This window comes from Pinus tabuliformis, chromosome 2_2, assembly GCF_031772625.1.
Source record: "Pinus tabuliformis cultivar Carrire ecotype Pingquan chromosome 2_2, CPIR1, whole genome shotgun sequence".
Taxonomy (NCBI): Eukaryota; Viridiplantae; Streptophyta; class Pinopsida; order Pinales; family Pinaceae; genus Pinus; species Pinus tabuliformis.
Genome location: NC_142300.1, coordinates 186,168,306 through 186,190,134, shown reverse-complemented (window position 1 = coordinate 186,190,134; position 21,829 = coordinate 186,168,306). Strand labels below are relative to the sequence as shown.

General features: G+C 40.1%; 1 pseudogene; it reads left to right on the top strand.

The window, feature by feature from the left end:
• The first annotated feature begins 632 nt into the window (after window positions 1-632).
• LOC149192012 (endoglucanase 6-like) overlaps window positions 633-21,829 on the top strand; it is a 150,299-nt pseudogene continuing 129,102 nt past the window's right edge.

Here is a 21,829-nt window from a genome sequence, read left to right as displayed (position 1 = left end):
AGAAGAGTAAGAAACATTGTCTATTTTCTATTCAAGATGTAGAAGAAAGCATCCTCTAAGAGAAGGTCCTCTAGATATTAAAGAAACTAATAAATGTGCAATTTGTGCAGATAACCATGCTACAGAAAAATGTCCCTCCCTACTTGGGCTGAAAGCTATATTTGAAGGGGGACAACCTGAAGCTAAATCATTGCATGCAATGGGAGCACGAAGAAATTGGCCTTAGGTAAGTGCAGGTATGGTTCCTGAACCTTCACCACATTTTTTTTGGTTTTAATGCACATTCATATTCCTATCCTAACACTGGTCACTCTCAGCATTGGAAACATGGGAATCAATATCAATATGGACAACCCTCCCAATCTTGGCAACAAGGATGGAGAGGGCCAAACCATTCACATCATTCACATAATTCCTATCATGCACCGATGCAATCATATCCTCCTACATATGCACCTTACCCAATGCCTCAACCATCATTACCTCAGCTGAGTCAATGCATGCCACTATTACCTTTACCTCCATCGTTTCAACCTTCTCATCTGCCTGCTCAACCTTTACCCAACCCCAATAATAAAGCGGTACAAATGATCCATTCTACGAGTCCACTTTCTTCATCCAGATTTTAGACCATGCCAATTGGAGTCAATGATATTCACTTGAGATCAGGGAAGGTAGTAACCTTAGAAAATCAAAAGCGGCCCATTGTGATTATTGATGAGAAAGGAGAGGAGGAAACTCCTGACCATTCTGGGAAAGATGACAACATTCAGCCTATCCCTGTACATTTTGATCCCTCGTCATATTCCTCCAACCGACATCCCTATCCAGATAGGTTAGTTGTGGAGAAGAAAGTCCCCATTCCTGAGTCTATCGTGGCTTTTGAGCTTAGGAACATTTTCATAAAGGTACCATTGCTCCAAGCTATCAAAGAGATCCCCATCTATACAAAAATCATTAGGGAACTCTACCTCAAGTAAGCCAAGAAGGAGAAGATTGGAACCCCAAACCATTCAATTTGTTGGTAGAGTAGCAGAGTTGATGATGGGATGTATGAACATGGAAAAATATACTAACCCCAGAAACCCTATTGTCTCTATTCAGATAGGTGATGTCCTTGTCTCCAATGTACTTATAGACCTAGGGGCAACCAATAATGTTATGACCAAGCAAACCATGAATCAACTTGGATTGGTCCATATTTGTCCTACTCCCACTGTGCTTGAACTGGCAGATAGATCTAAAATCAAGCTATAAGGAGTATTGGATGATGTGGTTGCTTCCTTAGATTCTTGGGAATATCCTACATATTTCATTGTGCTTTAGCCAAACAATCCTATGGGAGGGCATCCCTTGATCTTGGGATGACCATGACTTTCTATGGTGGATGCTTATATTGGATGTCGTTATGGTGATATGTATTTTTCCCATGGAGATTCTAGAAAGAAGGTCACCTTATATCCACCTGCTAGATCTATTCAGGAACTTAGAGACACTTTATGGTTAGAATACAATAGTGATGAGGAAACCCAGCCTGTTTCCTTGATACATCAAAATGTTGAGTCCTCACAGGAGGGTGAGATTCAATACTTCCTAAATAATCTAAACACCATGCCTAATTTTGAGTCATATTTTTAGTCTAAATTTTCAGGAAGGATATGACTCTCTACCTCCATCATCACCATCTCTAGTGACACCTTTGTGTACTCTTGAGCCTGACACTATTCTTGTCGAGATTAGTCCAGGTAAATCCTTGTATATTAGTTCAGGCTTGGACCCTTCTCAATGACAACAACTTGTGAATTTGTTGCGAAACCATATCGATGCCTTTGCATGGGGTTATGAAGATATGGAAGGCATCCCTCCTGAAACTTGTACACACCATATCTATATTCAGGATGGAGCCCGACCTATCTGACAACCCCAAAGGTCAATGAACCCAGCTTTAAGAGATGTTGTAAAGGAAGAACTGAAAAAACTCTTAGATGATGATTTTATCTATCCCATTTCTGATAGCCAGTGGGTCTCTCCATTAGTGTTAATCTTGAAGAAAGATGGGAGATGACACATTTGCATTGATTACAAAGAATTAAATAAAATCACTCTCAAAGATTACTTCCCCCTTCCTTTCATCGATTAGGTACTCGATACCCTTGCTGGTCATAAGTACTTTTCTTTTCTAGATGGATTTAGCGGATATAACCAGATACAAATAGCACCCGAGGATCAAGACAAAACCACTTTTACATGTCCATGGGATACCTTTCAAAGGGTAGTCTTGGCTATTTTTGCTTACCTTGGATGCATAGAAATCTATAAGGATGATTTCTCTGTGTTTGTTGATTCATTTCACGAAAACCTCAAGAATCTAGAAAAGTGCTTGTTTACTTCCAAGAATCTCATCTCGCCTTGAGTGACAAGAAATGCAGATTAATTTGCAAGGCAGGAGTAGTTCTTGGCCATATTATTTCTGACAAAGGTATCCAGGTTGACCCTGCAAAGATAGAAGTCATTTCGAGTGTTCCTATACCCAAAACTAAAAGGGAAGTGATATGTTTTCTAGGACATGCAGGCTACTATAGGAGATTCATTGAGATTTTCTCAAGGATAACTACCCCTTTTCCGACTTTTGGCTAAAGATAGTGAGTTTTCTTGGTCTACAACTTGCCAATAGTCCTTTGAGACATTGAAGGAAAAATTAGTTCAGGCACCAGTTTTGAGAGGACCAAACTGGTCCCTACCATTCCATATTTCCTCTGATGCTTCAAATACTACTATTGGCATAGCTTTAGGATAGGATGAAGACAAACAATCTTATGCTATTTATTTCATTAGTAAAAACTTGTCACCCACTAAACTCAATTATATTGTTACTAAGAAAGAGTTTTTAGCTATAATTTTTTCTATTAATAAATTCAGACATTATATTATAGGATATGAAGTTTTTGTACATACTGATCATTTCGTTATAAGATATTTGATGAATAAACCATTAACTAGCGGTAGAGTAACTAGGTGGTTGCTATTATTACACGAATTTAATATTACTATTGTTGATAGACCAGGGAAATCGAATGTAGAAGCAGATTATCTTTCAAGATTAAATAATCCTGGTGAAGCAATTCCTGTTAATGATGATTTTCCCGATGAGCATATTTTTGTGATGTCAACAAAATCTCCATGGTTTGCTGACATAGCTAATTATTTAGTCACTAGGAAATTACCACCTCACTTATCCGCTCATGAAAAGCGGAATATCATTCAGAAAAGTGCCGTGGAGACCTATTTTACACTGGAGCAGATCTCGTTATCTGTAGATGTGTAAGAGAGGAAAAGGTGTTGGATATCTTAAAATATGCCCACAATGAACCATGTGGAGGTCACTTCGCTGATAAGTGAACTGCATACAAAGTGTTACAAGCTGGCTATTTTTGGCCTTCCTTGTTCAAGGATGCCAAACAATATGTCAAGCGGTGTGATAGCTATCAGTGAATTGGCCAGCCTAACCAAACCAATGAGATGCCTTTATGTCCTCAAGTTATGATTGAACCTTTTGAAAAATGGGCTATTGATTTCGTAGGACCAATAAATCCCTCATCATCAAATAAAAATCATATCTTGGTTTGTACAGATTTTGTTACAAAATGGAAGAAGCTAAAGCTATTTCTTTTGCTACTGAAAGAGTTGTTGTTGATTTTCTTTTTACTGAAATATTTACTAGATTTGGTGTACCTAGAGAAATTGTTCCTGACAATGGATCACAGTTAATTTATAATTTGGTACAGGGTTTAATGGAGCAGTAAAAAATATGACATAGGAAATCCACACCATATCACCCACAAGCAAATGGCCAAGTAGAATCCATAAATAAGGTGATTGAGTCTATCCTCACAAAGACGGTAAATATGAATAGAAAGGATTGGGCTAACAAATTACCAGAAGAATTGTGGGCCTATCGAATCACTTGGAGAAATAGCAAAGGACACACACCATATGAGTTGGTGTATGGGAAACAAGTCCTCTTTCCGATAGAATTCCAGATCAAGACTTTCAAGACTATAGTCCAATTGGGGCTAGATATCTCTGAGGCACAACAACAGTGCCTTCTACAATTGAACGAGTTAGATGAAATCCAAAGGGATGCTGTTTAGTAGAATATCTTGGTTCAACAATAACGCAAGAAGTGGAATGACAAGACTATTTAGAAAAAGAAATTCCAATTAGGTGATTGGGTTCTTCTTTACGATTCAAGTTTCAAACATTTTAAAGGAAAATTCCATACACACTAGATGGGACCCTATGAGGTGGTCAAAGTGTTCGAAAATGGAGTGGTAGAAATCAAAACTATTGATGGATGAAATTCCGTGTTCCTAGTAAATGGGCATAGATTGAAGGTATATTTTCAGCCCCTACTAAAGGAGATTTTATGCAGTAACTCCAACAACCATTTGAAAAGGAAAAAAATGAAAAAAATGAAAAAAAAAAGTATAAAAATAATTTTTTTTCCTGTAATTATGAAAATCAGTTGACTGACATAATTGCAGAAGGATCAACCTGAAAATCAGTTGACTGACATAATTGCAGAAGGATCAACCTGAAAATCAACATGCTGGCAGGAAGATCAAAATTTTCATAAAAAGGGAATGTTACTTGATTTTTAGATATGTTGGCTGCCACCAAGAAGAAGCAGGTTCAAGAAACCGAATACTTACCCAAGTTTGGGGTAACTAGCATGGACATTTTTATCCAAGTAAATGCTTACTTCCCACTGTAGTTATTTTTCCTGCACCAGTGTAGGAAATTTCAAGGTAAAAATCTTTTTCTACTTCCCATTTCAAAATTCCCACTAGTTCTTTTCTAAATTACCCAATGAATTAACTTCCTCGTTCTTCCAAGAAACTACCCTTACCCAATTCGTAAAATCCCTCTTTTCCCTTGAATTTTTTCCCACATCCCGTTTCGTTTATCCCCCTTGGTGATATTGTTATGAAATCCCTACTGTAATATTCCTTCCCATTCTATTTTTTTTTTACCCCTTTCCGACTTCTTTATTCCCTCATGAGTTGATTGCAGAATTTGATGCAGTCATTCAAAAGGCATGTCAAGAAGCACCAAAGGATGGCAAATAAATTTTTATTGTATAATCAACTACAGAAGTATGTTCTATCAGAACTTCTATTTGGTAAAAATATCTAGTGTAAGCACAACGCAATGCAAGCACAGCGCAGTGCAAGCAAGTCTGGTACAGAAATACAATTGACTGTGGAAGCAATTTACACAATCCTGAAATGGTTTATCAAAGATTTATGGGTCTGTATTTTTTGTACATGGGTTGATATGATAACTCATTCCATGTTTTAATTGATGCTTTGTTTCATTAATTACTAATCTAGGGACAAATCTTTAAAGTGCAAGATGTGTAAGGCTGAAATCTAATTTTTCTTAATAAATGCTGATAAGTCTGATTGAATTATGATGCTGATTGCGGAAGGGTACTCCATCCGATAACTTGCACTCACCCTGTTTGCAATCATTCCGCAGAACCTGACCATCGTTAACCTACCTGTATGGTGAGCACCAGTATTGCAGCAATAATACTGCAACTCTTGGGGCTTCCTACTTTACTTTTATCAACCCGGTAGTTCGTAACAAACTTGGAAGTGACGATGCTATATGTACAAGTACTAGCTCTTACTGCAGGCTGTCACTTGGTCAGCTGGCGCAAGATCACTAGGAGCTTAAGCCAACTTCTATGAATTCTCAGAAGAAGCTTTTAACTGTGATGAAAGAAAGCTAACTCTACGGAGGTTATTCTATTTGCAGAAAGAGAAGGAAAACTGAAATGTAACGAAAATCCTAGTAAACCCTAGCAAACCCTAATTTATCCAACTAACCCTACTTTTGCAGAAAAAGAGATAGAAACTGATGCAAGGAGTGTCATTAACAATTGAACAAGGTAAATTACATTTATTCAAGCTACTTCTGAAAAGAAATGAAAAGGAAACATCTTTTTGTGCTTTTGAGTGTTTTTATGTGAAATTATTATGCTTGTGATTTATTTGGTTGTGATTTTGTAGAGGTTTGGTGGCAAAGGAAGATGGAGTTGGTTTTTTCAGAGGTGGATGAAGGTGTGGATAGGTCCTAAGAAGCCTCTAGTACCGTTCTGAAGACTTCCATTGCAATCGGATTTCAAAAAACCACTTACAGGGAATTCTACAGGAGGCTGCAGGGGATCTATAAGAGGATCTACAGGAGGAGGCCGAGAGCTATTTTTGGAGTTTTGAAGGTGGAAAAATGATGGGAAAGGGTAACTGAAGGCTAGATGAAGGTGTTGAGGTGTCTGGAGATTGTCAAGGAAGATCAAGAGGGAAGATGATGGTTGGATTTATTCAAATGGCAAGATGGAAGCTTATGGAGAAAAATGCAAAAATTAGGGCAGATTGGCGAAATGTTGCGAATGACTTGGGAAATCTGTGGGAAGTGAGCTGGTGATGGCTGCTTTATGGATGTATGGTGAGCTGAGGTATCCTGCAAGAGATCTGCACATCTACTTCCAAAAACTGATCAAAGAAAGGACTAACTATACCATGAAAACATAAATTTCTCTAGTTTGACCTAATTTTTGACGTACAAACAGAAAATGTTGAACAATAACCCTTGAACAGAAAAGCATGCAGAGAGATATATTTTAAAATAACATGAAATGATATAGGCAACTGAATCTAAAGCAATACATTAATCTTTCCAAATCAAGTCATCACACTAGAAATGGTATGGGAGAGCAAAACTATGTTTTTGGTGGCAACAGTAGTGCCTTGACCTCGAATCATAGTCCCAGAAAGGGAGAAAGGAGATTAGGGCCTGATGTTGGCATTTTTTAATCTTATTCTATCACTGAATTAACTTACTTGAGCAACTGAAACAAAAACAACTATGCAAACCATCAAAAGCAACCTAATCTAAACAAAGCAAAATGAATCTATGTAACAGAAGTTAGCTCATGAACTGAAGCAAAAACATATAAGTACAAAGCAAGAGGTGTTGGGAAGCTTGGGCTGGGCCCTATTCCAAGAGCTTCAGCCCTCTGAAAGAGATTAGTACTAGCTCGAAAACTGTTTCATCTTCATTACAAAAAATAATAGTCGCATTACATGAATTGTTTTCAAAGAGAAGCTTGAAAATAAGCTGCACAAGTGCTGCACAAAAGTGCGAAAGTTATACTAATGGTTGGCTTACCTACTGAGGTGTTAGAAAATTAAATATTACGGAGCAATGGAACACATAAAATATTGCAGAAATATAAACACAGAAAACGCACAAAACAAGAGAGACACATATATACGTGGTTCACCCAGTTTGGGCTACGTCCACCCCGAACAGCCAGTCCTTCCTTTTTATTATCCAGCAAAATGAAGAGACACAACCTACAGCAAATCCACTGTAATATCCTCTGTTTTCTCTCACAGTCTCACCTCTCTGTTTCTCACTCACTGAATACACATCTATCACACAGCCTCAAATACAATACCCTCATACAGAGAGAGGGGTTGCCTTCTAGGGCAAAAAACCCTAAACTAAACATAAGTTCTACCGTCAGATCATCCGCCTAATGAACGGCCCAGATTGACTAGAAATTACTATACTTTTACAAGGCAATTTTACAGCTGTTTTTAGCTTCGGGGGCAGCGCCCCCGAAACCCCCCGCCAGGGGGGGGGCTCCCAAAGGTCGCAGCTGCCCCCCCCTGGACCCCCCTGCAACGAACATTTTACGGGCAGCGTTGCCGCCCCCATTTTGAGCTGGGGTCCTATGTGGCGATACCTTTGAGTATAGAAGATAATCAGGCTCCACACCCAACATGAGGCTCTAAGCCCCCTTATTTATACAAATGGAGTCCTCTAACAGTCCTCCTAAAATTGAGGAGCTTGGCTTTCCTAAATTGGAGATAAACAACAATTCTTCTTTACTTGCTCAGCTGCCCCTTGGATGCATCAATGTGGACCTTTGTGCTCCGAGTTGCTGATGCAAGATTCGAGGAAAGGGGTGATAAATGAAGGATACACCCCCCTACAAGTCCTCTTCCCTATTTTCCTCGAGTATTTGTTGCCATTTGCTCATAAATCCCTTGACTTTGTCCAAATTTGACCAAAAAATATGCATAAAGCACACATTAGACTACATGGCAAAATGACTAACCCAATTCACTCTATTAACATAAATATATTTAAAAACATGCAATAAACTAATGAGAATAGTGGATTAAGTCAAATTAAGAGGCAAAATGAGCCCATATAATTACCCATTTTTTGGGCTCATCATCACCCCCCTACTGAATGGGTTGCTCATCCTTTGAGCAACTAGTCTAACTCTTCATCCTTGATGGCTCTGATAGATTCCCTGACATTCCATGCTTCTGATGTGATATCTTCCTCTTTATCATGGAATCCTACCTTTCTATCCACCTCTTCCCACTCATGCAGGCATGAATGCAGTCATCTCCAAACAATCTCTCCATGTCCTCGAAATGTGCAATAACCTGGGCCTGCTTATCAACATAGTCAGGGACAACTTGAGGATTAGCTGCAAGGTGTTGGTGGGCATAGATGAGAGCCATGGGTTCTACTGGTTCTGCTCTAATCATCAGGGGTTCATTCAGCTCTTTTGCCATCATTTTCTAGATCTCTGTTGCCCTTTTCTCTTCATGGCTCATCCAAGATGCCATGGCCATCAGCTACAAGTCTCCCAACACAGCATTGGGATCCCATAGGTTCATATTAGTAAGGGCCATGTTGTGCAAGTAAAACTCTGCTAGCTTTGCTTTGTCCTTAGCTGAACTGTGATCACATAGATGCATGAATTGACCATAATCCTGAAAAGGTATTGTGCCCCTCTGGGCCAGTGTCTTGTTTTGAAATTGGAGCCGCTGATCCTTTAGGTACACTGCATATGATTTGGCTGGTTGTGTGCACTGTAATGACTCCATAGCCTAGCTGGCCATGCAGGCTAATTGGGCTTCCTTTTCCTGTAGTTGCCTTCTCAAGATCAACACCTCATTTTCTGCCTGTGATTCCCTTTCATGTTGCTGTTTTATTAATATCTGACTGTTTTCCTGGGGTTCCTCTTCCTGTTGCTGTCTTTTTAAGATTGATAACTCATTTCCTCCCTGGGATTCCCTTTCTTGCAGCTGCTTCTTTAACATTTCATTTTCTGCCTCCAATTGAGCTCTTTTGATGCTTTCTGTATGCCTGACCATGCTCAATTCTTTGGCCATTTCCCTCAATTTGTTTTCCATGTGCCAAATGTCTTCCACCCCTCTTGATTTTTCAATCTGCATCCATGTATGGGTCCTTACTCTTTCCTTTTCCAGCTCAAAGAAAAGAGGGACTACAAACTTTTGTGGGATGATTTTCCCCACTTCCAGAAGGTTGTAGTAAGAGCCTAAGTGAGGTTAAGGTCCAGGTTCTCGTATCTCTTTTACATTGTCTTCCTCCTTGGTCTATCCTTCTGCCTTCTTTTCAAGTTTTTTAGTCTCTTGGAGCTTTGCCAATGTCTCCTGTAGAGAGGTCTGCGCCTCCTTTAGGACTATTTTAGAGTCCATTAGTTTGATCCTTCCTTTCCAAGTAGAGGTCTTAGGACTTCCTGTTTCGTAAGTGATGGGGGTTTTGGAGGGAGGTTCCTCCTTTGTTGCAGTAGGGACATCTTCAATGATGATGGGCTTCTTTGAAGGTGGCTGAGGCTTTCCCATATTTATCCTGGTGCTCTTTCGAGCCTTGAAGTACATAGAGGGTTGTCTCTTCCTTTTTCCTTTGGGTTTGGGTGGAGTACTAAGTGCAGCAAGAAAAAATGATGCCTCTCTTGCTAGTGTCTCAGGAGACACTTCTTCTTGCTGTGCTTCTTCTTTTTCATCTGTTGTGTTTCCTGTTTCTGCTATCTTTGATTTTGTTCTTCCTTAGTTTTTTCTTTGCCTGTGGCAACCCTTTTCTGCACTGTCTTAGGCTTCTCCTTTTCAGTTCTTAGCATCTTCTTTTTCGCTACTGTGGTTTTACCCTTTTTTCAGCTTTTGATTCTTTCTTCTTATCTGCTTTAGGCTCATCTTTGGTGGTGTCATGTTTCTCCTCTCCTATCTGGGTTTATTCTTCTTCTGTGTGGGGTTCCTTCTTAGCTTCCCCTTTTTGTTCCTCCTCTTCACTCTCCGATGGACTAAGGTCATCAGTGAGAGCTTTTATATCATCTTCTTTAGTCATGTTTCTAAAAATCTTCCAAGCTATGGGGATTGTGAAAGTGTGGAGGGCATACTCCACCAGCAATTTAGTTAGCCCATGGTGAGCCAATTGGTACGGAACCCCTGCCTTCAATTTAGTGCTAGACTCTATTAAGAATTGGAGGAGAAAATATGGAATACTGAGTTTTCTAGATGCAGGAAGGTCCATGCCATATCTTAGTTCATGTAACAGTCTGAAATGGTACCCATAAACTATGCTATATCTTCCTTCATAGGAGATGTATTTTATGATCTGATAACTGACCTCATTCTGTGGATGAGGTATACTTGTTCTCTTAGTGCCATTATTATCCTCCACAAGATGTTCATCAGGCTAGAAAAAGGTCTTCCTGGCAACTTGACCCAGTGGTTTTTCTTCCTTGCTCTAGGGTAGTTCAAGTGGGAGACAGGGTGACCCTACTGATGAATTCCGGTGTGAGTTCTATGGTTAAACCCTTGAAACTAACAGTGGCATGGGTTTTTGAGTGAGGTTTTAATGACAATAAAAATTCCTCTGTGACTTCCTCATCATACCCATGAAATTTTTGAAAGAAAGGCATCCAATTTTCCCTGGTAAAGGGGGCTACCACTTCTAGATGTTCATGCAGATTAATTGAGTTCAGAGGCTCCTTCCTCATAAAACCCCCTGTCATGATGTTCTGAGACTGCTGGAATGTCTTAGGTGAGGAGGAAGGCAACAAATTTCAAACTCAAAAATAGAGGAACAACTGAGATTTTCTTTCTAGGAACAGAGAGAGAGTTTTCATGTTGTTCCTTTTTAACAAAAACAAATTGCAACTTTCCTTCCTTCCAAATTCTATTCTTAAACTTGCATTACCTCTTGGTCTGTTTGAGGGAAACAATATCTCAAAAAAACAGAGAGCATACAGGGCAGTGTTTTTTTCCTTCACAAAATGAGCAGACCACCCCAATGCAAGTTCACTTTTTTACAGGCTTAATTTCCTAAAGTTGCATCATCTCTTTAAATAGGAGAATACCATGGAGGAGAAGAGACAATATTTCAGTGCAGAGAGAAAATGAAGAAATTGTATATATTTTTTTACAAAACACAGGCAGACTGTTCTCACTTTTCCCTTATTTTCAACTCAATACTTCGCTTCGAATCCCACCACCTTTTGTATATATATGGAAATGCAGAGTGGGTTTTACTGAGCCTACCTTTTTATAGCTTGAATTTGTCCTGAAATCCTGAGTTTTCCTTTGTGGTGCTACTCATTGGCCTTCCTGTAGAAAGGCTCCTGTAGGACTGTGTTTTTTCTCCTGTGGAGCTCGATAATGCTCATGTAGAGCTCGATAAGCGGAAGGGTTCTGAAACTAGAAGAGAGCAACTATTTCGAGGCTTCGAAGGTGGTAGGTAGCTCGTTGCAGCTGAGAGCATGACGATACAAATGAAACCAAAGGTGATGAAGGCGGTCGACTGCAACATACTTAAGCTTATGGGAGTGTTCTGCGGTGACAAGGTGAGGTGGCAGGAAGGGTACGTTACCCTCATCCAGACCGTTGGTCCCTACTTCAGTGCCATTATGAAACTTCATGTCGCCTGCCCGCAATCATGTCCATCATTCGCGTTAGATGCTGCCACTACCTGTTTTGAGTTTTTCCCGAGTTGACTGAGCACACGTATTGATTGCACCCACCAAGCACTGCTTGAACTGGACGAGGGTGACCAGTTTGCTGGCCACCGATCTCATTTAATCACAACCATCTCACTTGTCCATGCAGTTTTTAAATTATACTCATGCAACAGAGGAACGGGTTTAGTCACTTACCTGTTAGTCACTATTGTGTTGTTTCATGCTCAGACTTTGGCGTTCTATACATGGAATTCTGCTGCTGGCGCCCGTGGCTTCTGAATTGGTGGCTCAGCTACCTTCATACTGGTGATATTCAATTAGGACCTGGCTCCTTGCACATTTTATACTTGTGTGGCTGCACTGAACCTGCCTCTTGAGTTCGATTTTTAAGGGGATCAGCTGCTATAGGAATCCTGCAAGATTTCCTGTAACTGCTTCTCCCTCTAAAAATTTTGGCTGAGGCTTGAGCAGGGATTGGAGAGGTAGCTGAGGAAGGTTCTGTCAATCGAGGGAAAGCAACTGGTATGCACTAGGTAAGAGTTAAGTTAAGGATGCCGCTGGTTTATCCTTCATTTTTTTTTTAAACAAAAGAAACAAGATTTCTATGTTTTCTGTGCAGGGAAGGAAGAAGCGAGTGGAAATGCAGTGGTGCAGGGATGGAATGGAGATTTAGGAGGATGAATGGTGGTAGGAGGGGTCCATAGGTCTTCTGGACAAATTTCTAGCCCTTTGATCCTTTTCTTGACTTGATTTTGAGCTCTCCGTGATTTCTACAGGAGCCTCCTGTAGAATGCACAAAGCCTCCTGTAGGATGCATAGTTTGCCAGAACAAGTGAGACCAGGGACTGGGAAAAGACAATAGCGATGGAGAAATGGTCTATCAGGGGTGTATTCAGCTTGGCCATGTCCCTTTTTCTTTTGTTTCCCTCCTGCAATCTGCAATGCATTCACAAGAAGTTAATTTTTCTGTTCCTGTTTTTTTTATTTTTTCCTTTGTCTCTCTCTCTTTTTTTTTAGAGATAGCTAGGGTGCCTCCAGGAGGTTTTCACCCTCACTGCCTGCCTTGGGCACCTCCAAGGGGAATTTTTCCCCTAGGGATCTTTATTTTTCTTTTCTGTTTTTTTTTTTTTAGGGTGTGGGTGGAGTGGAGGCAGAGACTTGCTCCACCACCAACATTGTTTTACTCAGATTCTCAATGAATTCTTGCTTGGAGAGGGGCTTCTTGTAGATTTTCAACCTATGCCCACTGACAAGCATGGGGATGGCTTCTTCATCGATGGTCCTGATCAGAACTGAACCATTGTCATTGCACCTTTCTACTGTGTATGGTCCCAGCCATCTTGTCCTCAATTTGCCCTTGAAATCTTTATACCTTGAATCATACAGCAGCGCCCAATCTCCTTCCTAGAATTGTTTCTCCTTGAGGTGTCTTTCATGCCATATTTTCCTTTGAATTTGGACTACCTCTGAGTGGAGTGGGCCTACAATCTTTGTTCATACAATCCATTTAACTGGAGTAACCTTTCATTTTGTGCATGATTTAGATTTAGGTCCAGCTCAACTGCCATTCCTAGTGTGTTATATTCAAATTCTATTGAAAACAAATCCTTATTCCCATAGACTAGCTCATAGGGTGTGAACCCTGTGGTGGTCTTCTAGGTGGTGTTATAGGCCCAGGTGGCCTCAACTAATCAATCTACCCAATCTTTTTTGTTGCTGCTCACTACCTTGGTCAAAATCCCTTCCAAAGCTCTATTAGTGACTTCCACCTGTCCATTTTCTTGTGAGTGGTAAGGGGTGGAAGTTCTGTGCTTAATTTTGTGATGTGTGAGCATGTATTCAATCAGATTGGAGGTAAACTAACTCCCTTGATCTGTGACTAGTTCTCTTGGATATCTAAACTTGTAGAATATATTCTCTCTCAAAAACTCAACTACTTTTTCTTCTATTGCTACCTTGATCACCTTTGTTTCTGCCCATTTTGTCAGATAATCAGTGCACACGATGATGTAAGATTTCTGCTTTGAAGGAGGGTTGACAAGACCCACAAAGTCCATGCCCCACTTCTTAAATGGCTCAAAAGTCACTTGAGGTTGTAGGGGCATCTCATCCCTTGGAGTAGGTTTCCCCATCTGTTGACACCGGTCACATTGGATAATATATCTCTTTACATCTTGATGAAGAGTGGGCCAATAGTAACTTGCTTGCAAGATTTTGAAGGCAGTCTTCTTTGCTGTAAAATGGCCCCCATAGGGCCCATCATGATCGGTTAGGAGAATGTCAAAAACTTCCTCCTCCCTGACACATCTCCTCAAAACCTGATCTGGGCCAAGTTTGAAGAGATTGTCCCCAATCCAGGTGAAAGGGGCACTTTTCTTCACGATCTTGCTCTTCTCTTTTGAGGACAGGTGTGGCGGGAATTGTGCAGAAACCAAGTAATTTGCTATATCAGCAAACCATGGAGAGAGTACTGAGATAGCAAATAAGTGTTCATCTGGCATTTGATCATCCACCATTCCTTCTTCACATGCAAGCAAATCTATTCTAGACAAAAAATCAGCAACAACATTTTCCTTACCCGGCTTATCAACAATGGTTAAATCAAATTGCGGCAATAAAAGCAACCATCTAATAATGCGAGCATTTACATATGATTTTTTCATTAAATACCTAATTGTAGCATGACCAGTGTGTACAAATGTTTTATATCCGGTGATGTAGTGTCTGAACCTATTTAGGGAATGGACTACAGCCAGGAGCTCCTTTTCAGTTACAGTGTAGTTTAACTCTGCCTTCGAAAAGTTTTTACTTATAAAATATATGGCATAAGGCAGCTTCTCATCAACTTACCCTAAGGGTGCTCCTATCACTTTGTTCGAGGAATTTGTATGAATGTGGAAAGGTAGGGCCCAGTTTGGACCTCTCAAAATTGGGGCAGTCACCAGTTTACTTTTCAAGGTATCCAAAGCTTCTTGATAGTTATCAATCCATTTGAACTTACCATCTTTTCCCAGAAGACCAAACAATGGAGAGGCTAGCTTACTAAAATCCTTGATGAATCTTCTATAGTACCCTACTAAGCCTAGGAAACTTCGAACATCTCTTACCTTTTGAGGAGGTGGGACCCTTTGGATGATGGCAATTTTGTTGGGGTCCACTTGTAATCCTTGTTGAGATATTGCGTGGCTTAGCACGATCCCTTCAGTCATCAGGAATTCACATTTTTTAGGAAGGAGGGACAGGTTCATTTCAATACACTTGCCCAAAACCTTTCCTAGGTTAGACAAAGCTTCCTGGAAGTTAGAACCATAAGGGGTAAAGTCATCCATATAGATTTCCACTGCATCATGAACCTGTTCAGCAAATATACTCAATACTGCTCTCTGGAAAGTGGCGGGAGCATTGCACAATCCAAAAGGAAGGACCCGATATGCAAAGGTACCCTAAGGACAAGTGAAAGTGGTCTTATCTTGGTCTTCCCGATTGATTTTGATCTGGTTGTACCCGCTAAACCCATCTAGGAAGGAGAAAAACTTCTACCCTGCGAGGCCATCTAACACTTGATCTATGAAAGGCAAAGGAAAATGGTCCTTCTTGGTGGCACAAGATCACTAGGAGCTTAAGCCAACTTCTATGAATTCTCAGAAGAAGATTTTAACTACGATGAAAGAATTCTAACTCTACGGAGGCTATTCTATTTGAAAAAAGAGAAGGAAAACTAAAATGTAATGCAAACCCTAGAAAACTCTAGCAAACGCTAATTTATCTAACTAACCCTACTTTTGCAGAAAAAGAGATAGAAATTGATGTGAGGAGTGCCATTGACTACTGAAAAAGGTAAATTACATTTCTTCAAGCTGCTTCTGAAAATAAATGAGAAGGAAACATCTTTTTGTGCTTTTGAGTGTTTTTATGTGAAATTATTATGCTTGTGATTTATCTGGTTGTGATTGTGCAGAGGTTTGGTGGTGAAGGAAGATGGAGTTGGTTTTTGCAGAGGTGGAGGAAGGTGTGGAGAGGTCCTAAGAATCCCCTAGTACCCTTCTGAATACTTCCATTGCAATCAGATTTAAAAAAACCACTTACAGGGAATTCTATAGGAGGCTGCAGGGGATCTACAGGAGGAGGCCGAGAGCTATTTTTGGAGTTTTGAAGGTGGAAAAATGATGGGAAAGGGTAACTAAAGGCTAGATGAAGGTGTTGAGGTGTTTGGAGATTTTCAAGGAAGATCAAGAGGGAACATGATGGTTGGATTTGTTCAAATGGAAAAAGGGAAGCTTATGGAGAAAAATGCAGAAATTAGGGCAGATTGGTGAAATGTTATGAATGACTTGGGAAATCTATGGGAAGTGAGTTGGTGCTGGCTGATTTATGGATGTATGGTGAGCTAAGGTGTCCTACAAGAGATTTGCACATCTACTTCCAAAAACCGATCAAAGAAAGGACTAACTATACCATGAAAATAGAAATTTCTCTAGCTTGACCTAATTTCTGACCTACAAACAGAAAATACTGAACAATAAACCAGTGAACAGAAAAGCACGTAGAGAGATCTATTGTAAAAGAACAGGAAATGATCTAGGCAACTGAATCTGAAGCAATACATTAATCTTTCCAAATCAAGTCATCACACTAGAAATTGCATGGAAGAGCAAAACTGTGTTTTTGGTGGCAGCAGTAGTGCCTTGACCTCGAATCATAGTCCCAGAAAGGGAGAAAGGAGATGAGGGCCTATTGTTGGCCCTTTCGAATCTTATTCTATCGCTGCAGTAACCTACTTGAGCAACTGAAACAAAAACAACTATGCAAACCATCAAAAGCAACCTAATCTAAACAAAGCAAAATGAATCTATGTAACAGAAATTAGCTCATGAACTAAAGCAAAAACATATAAGTACAAAGCAAGAGGTGCTAGGTAGCTTGGGTTAGGCCCTAACCCAAGAGCTTTAGCCTTCTGAAATAGATCAAGACTGGCTTGAAAACTATTTCATCTTCATTACCAAAAAATAATAGTCACATTACGTGAACTGTTCTCAAAGAGAAGCTCGAAAATAAGCTGCACAAGTGTTGCACAAAAGTGTGAAAATTATACTAATGGATGGCTAACCTACTGAGGCTCTAAGCCCCTTTATTTATACAAATTGAGTCCTCCAACAGTCCTCCTAAATTCAAGGAGCTCGGCTTTCCAGAACTGGAGATAAACAACAGTCCTTCTTTACTTGCTCAGCTGCCCCTTGGATGCATCAATGTGGACCTTTGTGCTCCGAGATGCTGATGGAGGATTCGAGGAAAAGGGGTCATAAATGAAGGAGACACCCCCCTACAAATCCTATTCCTTGTTTACTTGAGTATTTGCTACCATTTGCTCATAAATCCCTTGACTTTGTCCAAAATTGACCAAAAAATCTGCATAAAGAACACGTTAGACTACATGGCAAAGTGACTAACCCAATTCAATCTATTAGCATAAATATATTCAAAAACATGGAATAAACTAATGAGAATGGTGGATTAAATCAAATTAAGAGGCAAAATAAGCCCATATAATTACCCATTTCTGGGGCTCATCACTATGATCTGATCATTCTAGTCGTTGCATCACCGACGCCTATACTGCCATTGCATCCATCATCACAATTCACCTATAATGAACTGGCAAGAATCTACACCTGAAGTGGAAGGGAGTGCTCCATCATAGCTGGGTAAGCAGGTCTACAAAGATGGAAGGTGAGGAACCTCCGCATAGAATTCTCAGTGAATGTTGGAGTTACCGTGAAATTCTTTCGAGGGTGTGATCAGTGAAGTGGAAGAGGTTCGAAATGGCACCCATGGGGAGTGAACCACTGTCACTACAGGAGATTGAACAAACTAGTGAATACAGGAATAGTATTGCACTTTTGCAAGACTCTGGGTTCCTACCATTTCTCCAAAAATTTTACGGATTTGACATGGGCGTAGTGCTAGACTTTGCAAGAACGTTCAAGGAAGGTCGAGTTAGGGTTGGGTCCTTAAAATTTAAAATCACTGAAGAAATAATTTCACAAGCCACAAGCTTGCCACATACAGGTGAGCACTAGTTTAAGAAAGAGTGGTTGACAAAGAAGCGTTGGCAACAGTTTGTGGTTGATAAGAAGATTGTGGTTGATTGGAAAAAGAGATTGCCACAGACTGCCATGGTTGGGAAATGGCAAGATTTACTATTTGTACTACAAAATTTTGTTAGAGGCGAAGGATGCTATACCTTGGCATTCGTATACCACCTTCAATTGCTGTCACATTTCGAGGTGGGGAAACTAATTAATCTCCCTCGCTTCTTACTTAGGAGCCTCGAAAATATGGTGAAAAATCTGCAAAGTGGAAGTGCAAGCCAGGTTGCAACCAAAATCTACCATCATAGACTCATTACGATGCTGGTTAAGAAGAAGTTAGAGAAAAAGGGAATAGCATGGGAGGAATTTTTGAAAGAATTTCGAGCATGGGGGTTAGAAGAACCTACTAGCACAAGTGCAAGTAAAAATAGAAAGACAGAGACATTGTCTCCTGCTAAGCGGTGAAGTAAAGGCTCACCAGTGCAAACAGAGAAGAGGGCCTTTGAAAACACTCCACCTGCAACAAAGAAAAGGAAAATTAGGACCTAAATGAGGAGGAAAGTTGTCGGCCAAGGGACAAACCAGTCTGGTTCTCCAATTGTAATCGATGACTTGCCCAAAGTCTTCCAAACAGTTCATAATATCTCGGTGCTTGCAGATGCAGTGGCACACACTTTGGAGGATGAGGAGAATGCAGAAGATGATGTGCTATGGTAAACGTTTGTCAGCGGGCTAAGGAGTAGGAAAACAATGTCGACACCAAACACTGGCGAAGTCTAAGCAGAGGAGGACGGAGAGGAAAAACATGAAGAGCCTCCTAACAACTTTAGTGAAGCGGATGTGGAGACCCTTAATGATTTCAAGGACTAGGGCATTGGAAACCTTGCGGTTTTTGAAGGCCAGGACATTGAAGGCCCTACGGGTTGTGAAGATTAGGGTACTGAAGACCCTGCGATTTCTGAAGATTAGGGCATTAAAGACCTTGCAATGTTCAAAGGATAGGGTATTGAAGTCCTTGTGGTGGTGGAAGAATGGGGAATCGAAACCCCTACTGATCTGGAAGGACACGGTATGGAATTCCTTGAGAAACTGGGAGAGCAAGTTGTTAAGAGCCCGAAGGAATTAGGCACATAGGGTACTGAAACCATTGGCATAGAGATCGGTGAGGGTATCCAAACCCTCACTGATAGCAAAACCCCAAGCATAGAAACCCTCAGTGATGTCTTAAGGCAGACTTTTGACAGTCTTGACCTTGATGTTAAGTCCGTAGAAGAAAAGGTGTTCAAACCTAAAGATCTCAGTACAACACTATCCACTCTCTTCCTTAATAGCAGAATAGTGGACTTGGAGCAACAAGTCCATGACCTGGAAGTTTTAAACCAGGTCATGAAAGAGCAACGTTGGAAGAAAGAGAGTGAGGTGGAATTACTGGCAGAAGTAAAAAAGAAGAAGTAGCAGGTAAAGGTGTGGAAAGATCGGGCTTCCAAATGCTATAGGTAACTAAGTAGCTGCGAAAATCCCGAGACAAGAAGCCAAAAATAGTAAAGACATGAATAAACATTGAAGTGCAGAACTAAGGAGTGGCCACTCATTTTTTGAAGGTTGTTTTGCAGGGGTAAAACATTGTGTGAGGACACACAACAACTTAGGGATGAGAGGATGTTGGTATCCTAAATTGCCCTATTTTTTACCCCATTTCAATCAATATCAACCTCTGTTTTACCTTAATATGAGACCCTTCTTTCCTACACTAGTACAAGATGGTTACCCTTTTCCTACACATGCTCATAGTTTATATTAAGATTCGTTACAACACTTTATTAATCTTTTTATATAGATTTCACGTTATTTACATATTTCTTGCAACTCATATTGATTTACTAGAAGTAATCATGGAATGTAGTGTTAATAATGTATGAGTTGACTAGTGCAGGAAGATTCCTGCACTGCCACTGTCCGAGATTTCCAAGAGCTATCTTCCACGAGGACAGATCTCAATCTTGGACTCTGAGTCTAACTACTGATGAACTAAAGCAGGTGGTGTGCATCTAGGGATTTTTCTCCAAAGATAGATTACGACCCAATGAAGCTTGTGTGTATTATAACCACTGGCCAAGTTTGTAATTTGGTTTCTTAAGTTTGTTCAGTCGAGAGCCCTGAACAAGAATTATCTATAATTAGTGTAAACGACATAGAGCCAAAGGATATATATGATGTAGATCGTAGATAGGAAGCTAGTGAACCATCGGTTATTATTTTGGTTTATGTAATCTCGTTATCACCTCGCTCTGGGGCTGGGCTGCTCTGTAATGTATTTGTTGAATCAAGTAAATACAAGAGAATCGCTATGGTTTGCACACACAGTGCTTAATTTTGTCTTTGATGTATTATTTGAAATGATGATCGCTTTCGTTCCTTAGAAGGGGAACGAGCTGGTTGGCTAGGGCCCAGTCAACCCAGCTTGTTGACCCCTCTCGCTTTCATTATTTGGAAAGACAGTGTGGTTATTTCTTTTCAACTATGTGATGTAATAGTTTAATCGCTAATCTTTAAGTTCTGGATTAAATTATCTTCTGTAGCCTATGTGTGGAACGGATCTGTGGTTTGCAGAGTAGTTGTTCTTACTTTTGTTTATAAGATATCTTTCACAGATTTACTTTACTCTTGTTTTCTGTCTTAATTCATTTTCCAAGCGGATCGTACAAGGAACTCTTTTCTGCATTAGTGCATGTTGTTGCTTGCACCTTGGCATAGTCATTCATTGTAGCAAACAGTGAATCACTTACATGCATCTTATTTCCCATTATTTCACAAGTGAATGGATCGATTAATCAAGTAACTATTTTTGGTATTAAAGTTCATCTCTAAAAGGCCTGGAAGCAGTTATATTAAATCACCATATTATATTTGCAAAGAATGTCATTATTATTGGTGAAGTACCAAAACTGGTTGACACATGAAAAGTACTTAGGCTATTGATTGATTCTTTGTTCCCAGCCATCTTGTCCTCAATTTGCCCTTGGAATCTTTATACCTTGAATCATACAGCAGCACCCAATCTCCTTCCTTGAATTGTTTCTCCTTGAGGTGTCTTTCATGCCATATTTTCCTTTGAATTTGGACTACCTCTGAGTGGAGTGGGCCTGCAATCTTTGTTCATACAATCCATTTAACTGGAGTAACCTTTCATTTTGTGCATGATTTAGATTTAGGTCCAGCTGAGCTGCCATTCCTAGTGTGTTGTATTCAAATTCTATTGACAACAAATCCTTATTCCCATAGACTAGCTCATAGGGTGTGAACCCTGTGGTGGTCTTCTAGGTGGTGTTATAGGCCCAGGTGGCATCAACTAATCAATCTACCCAATATTTTTTTGTTGCTGCTCACTACCTTGGTCAAAATCACTTCCAAAGCTCTATTAGTGACTTCCACCTATCCATTTGCTTGTGGATGGTAAGGGGTGGAAGTTCTGTGCTTAATTTTGTGATGTGTGAGCATGTCTTCAATCAGATTGGAGGTAAACTAACTCCCTTGATCTGTGACTAATTCTCTTGGATATCCAAACTTGTAGAATATATTCTCTCTCAAAAACTCAACTACTTTTTCTTCTATTGCTACCTTGATCACCTTTGTTTCTGCCCATTTTGTCAGATAATCAGTGCACACGATGATGTAAGATTTCTGCTTTGAAGGAGGGTTGACAAGACCCGCAAAGTCCATGCCCCACTTCTTAAATGGCTCAAAAGTCACTTGAGGTTGTAGGGGCATCTCATCCCTTGGAGTAGGTTTCCCCATCTGTTGACACCGGTCACATTGGCTAATATATCTCTTTACATCTTGATGAAGAGTGGGCAATAGTAACTTGCTTGCAAGATTTTGAAGGCAG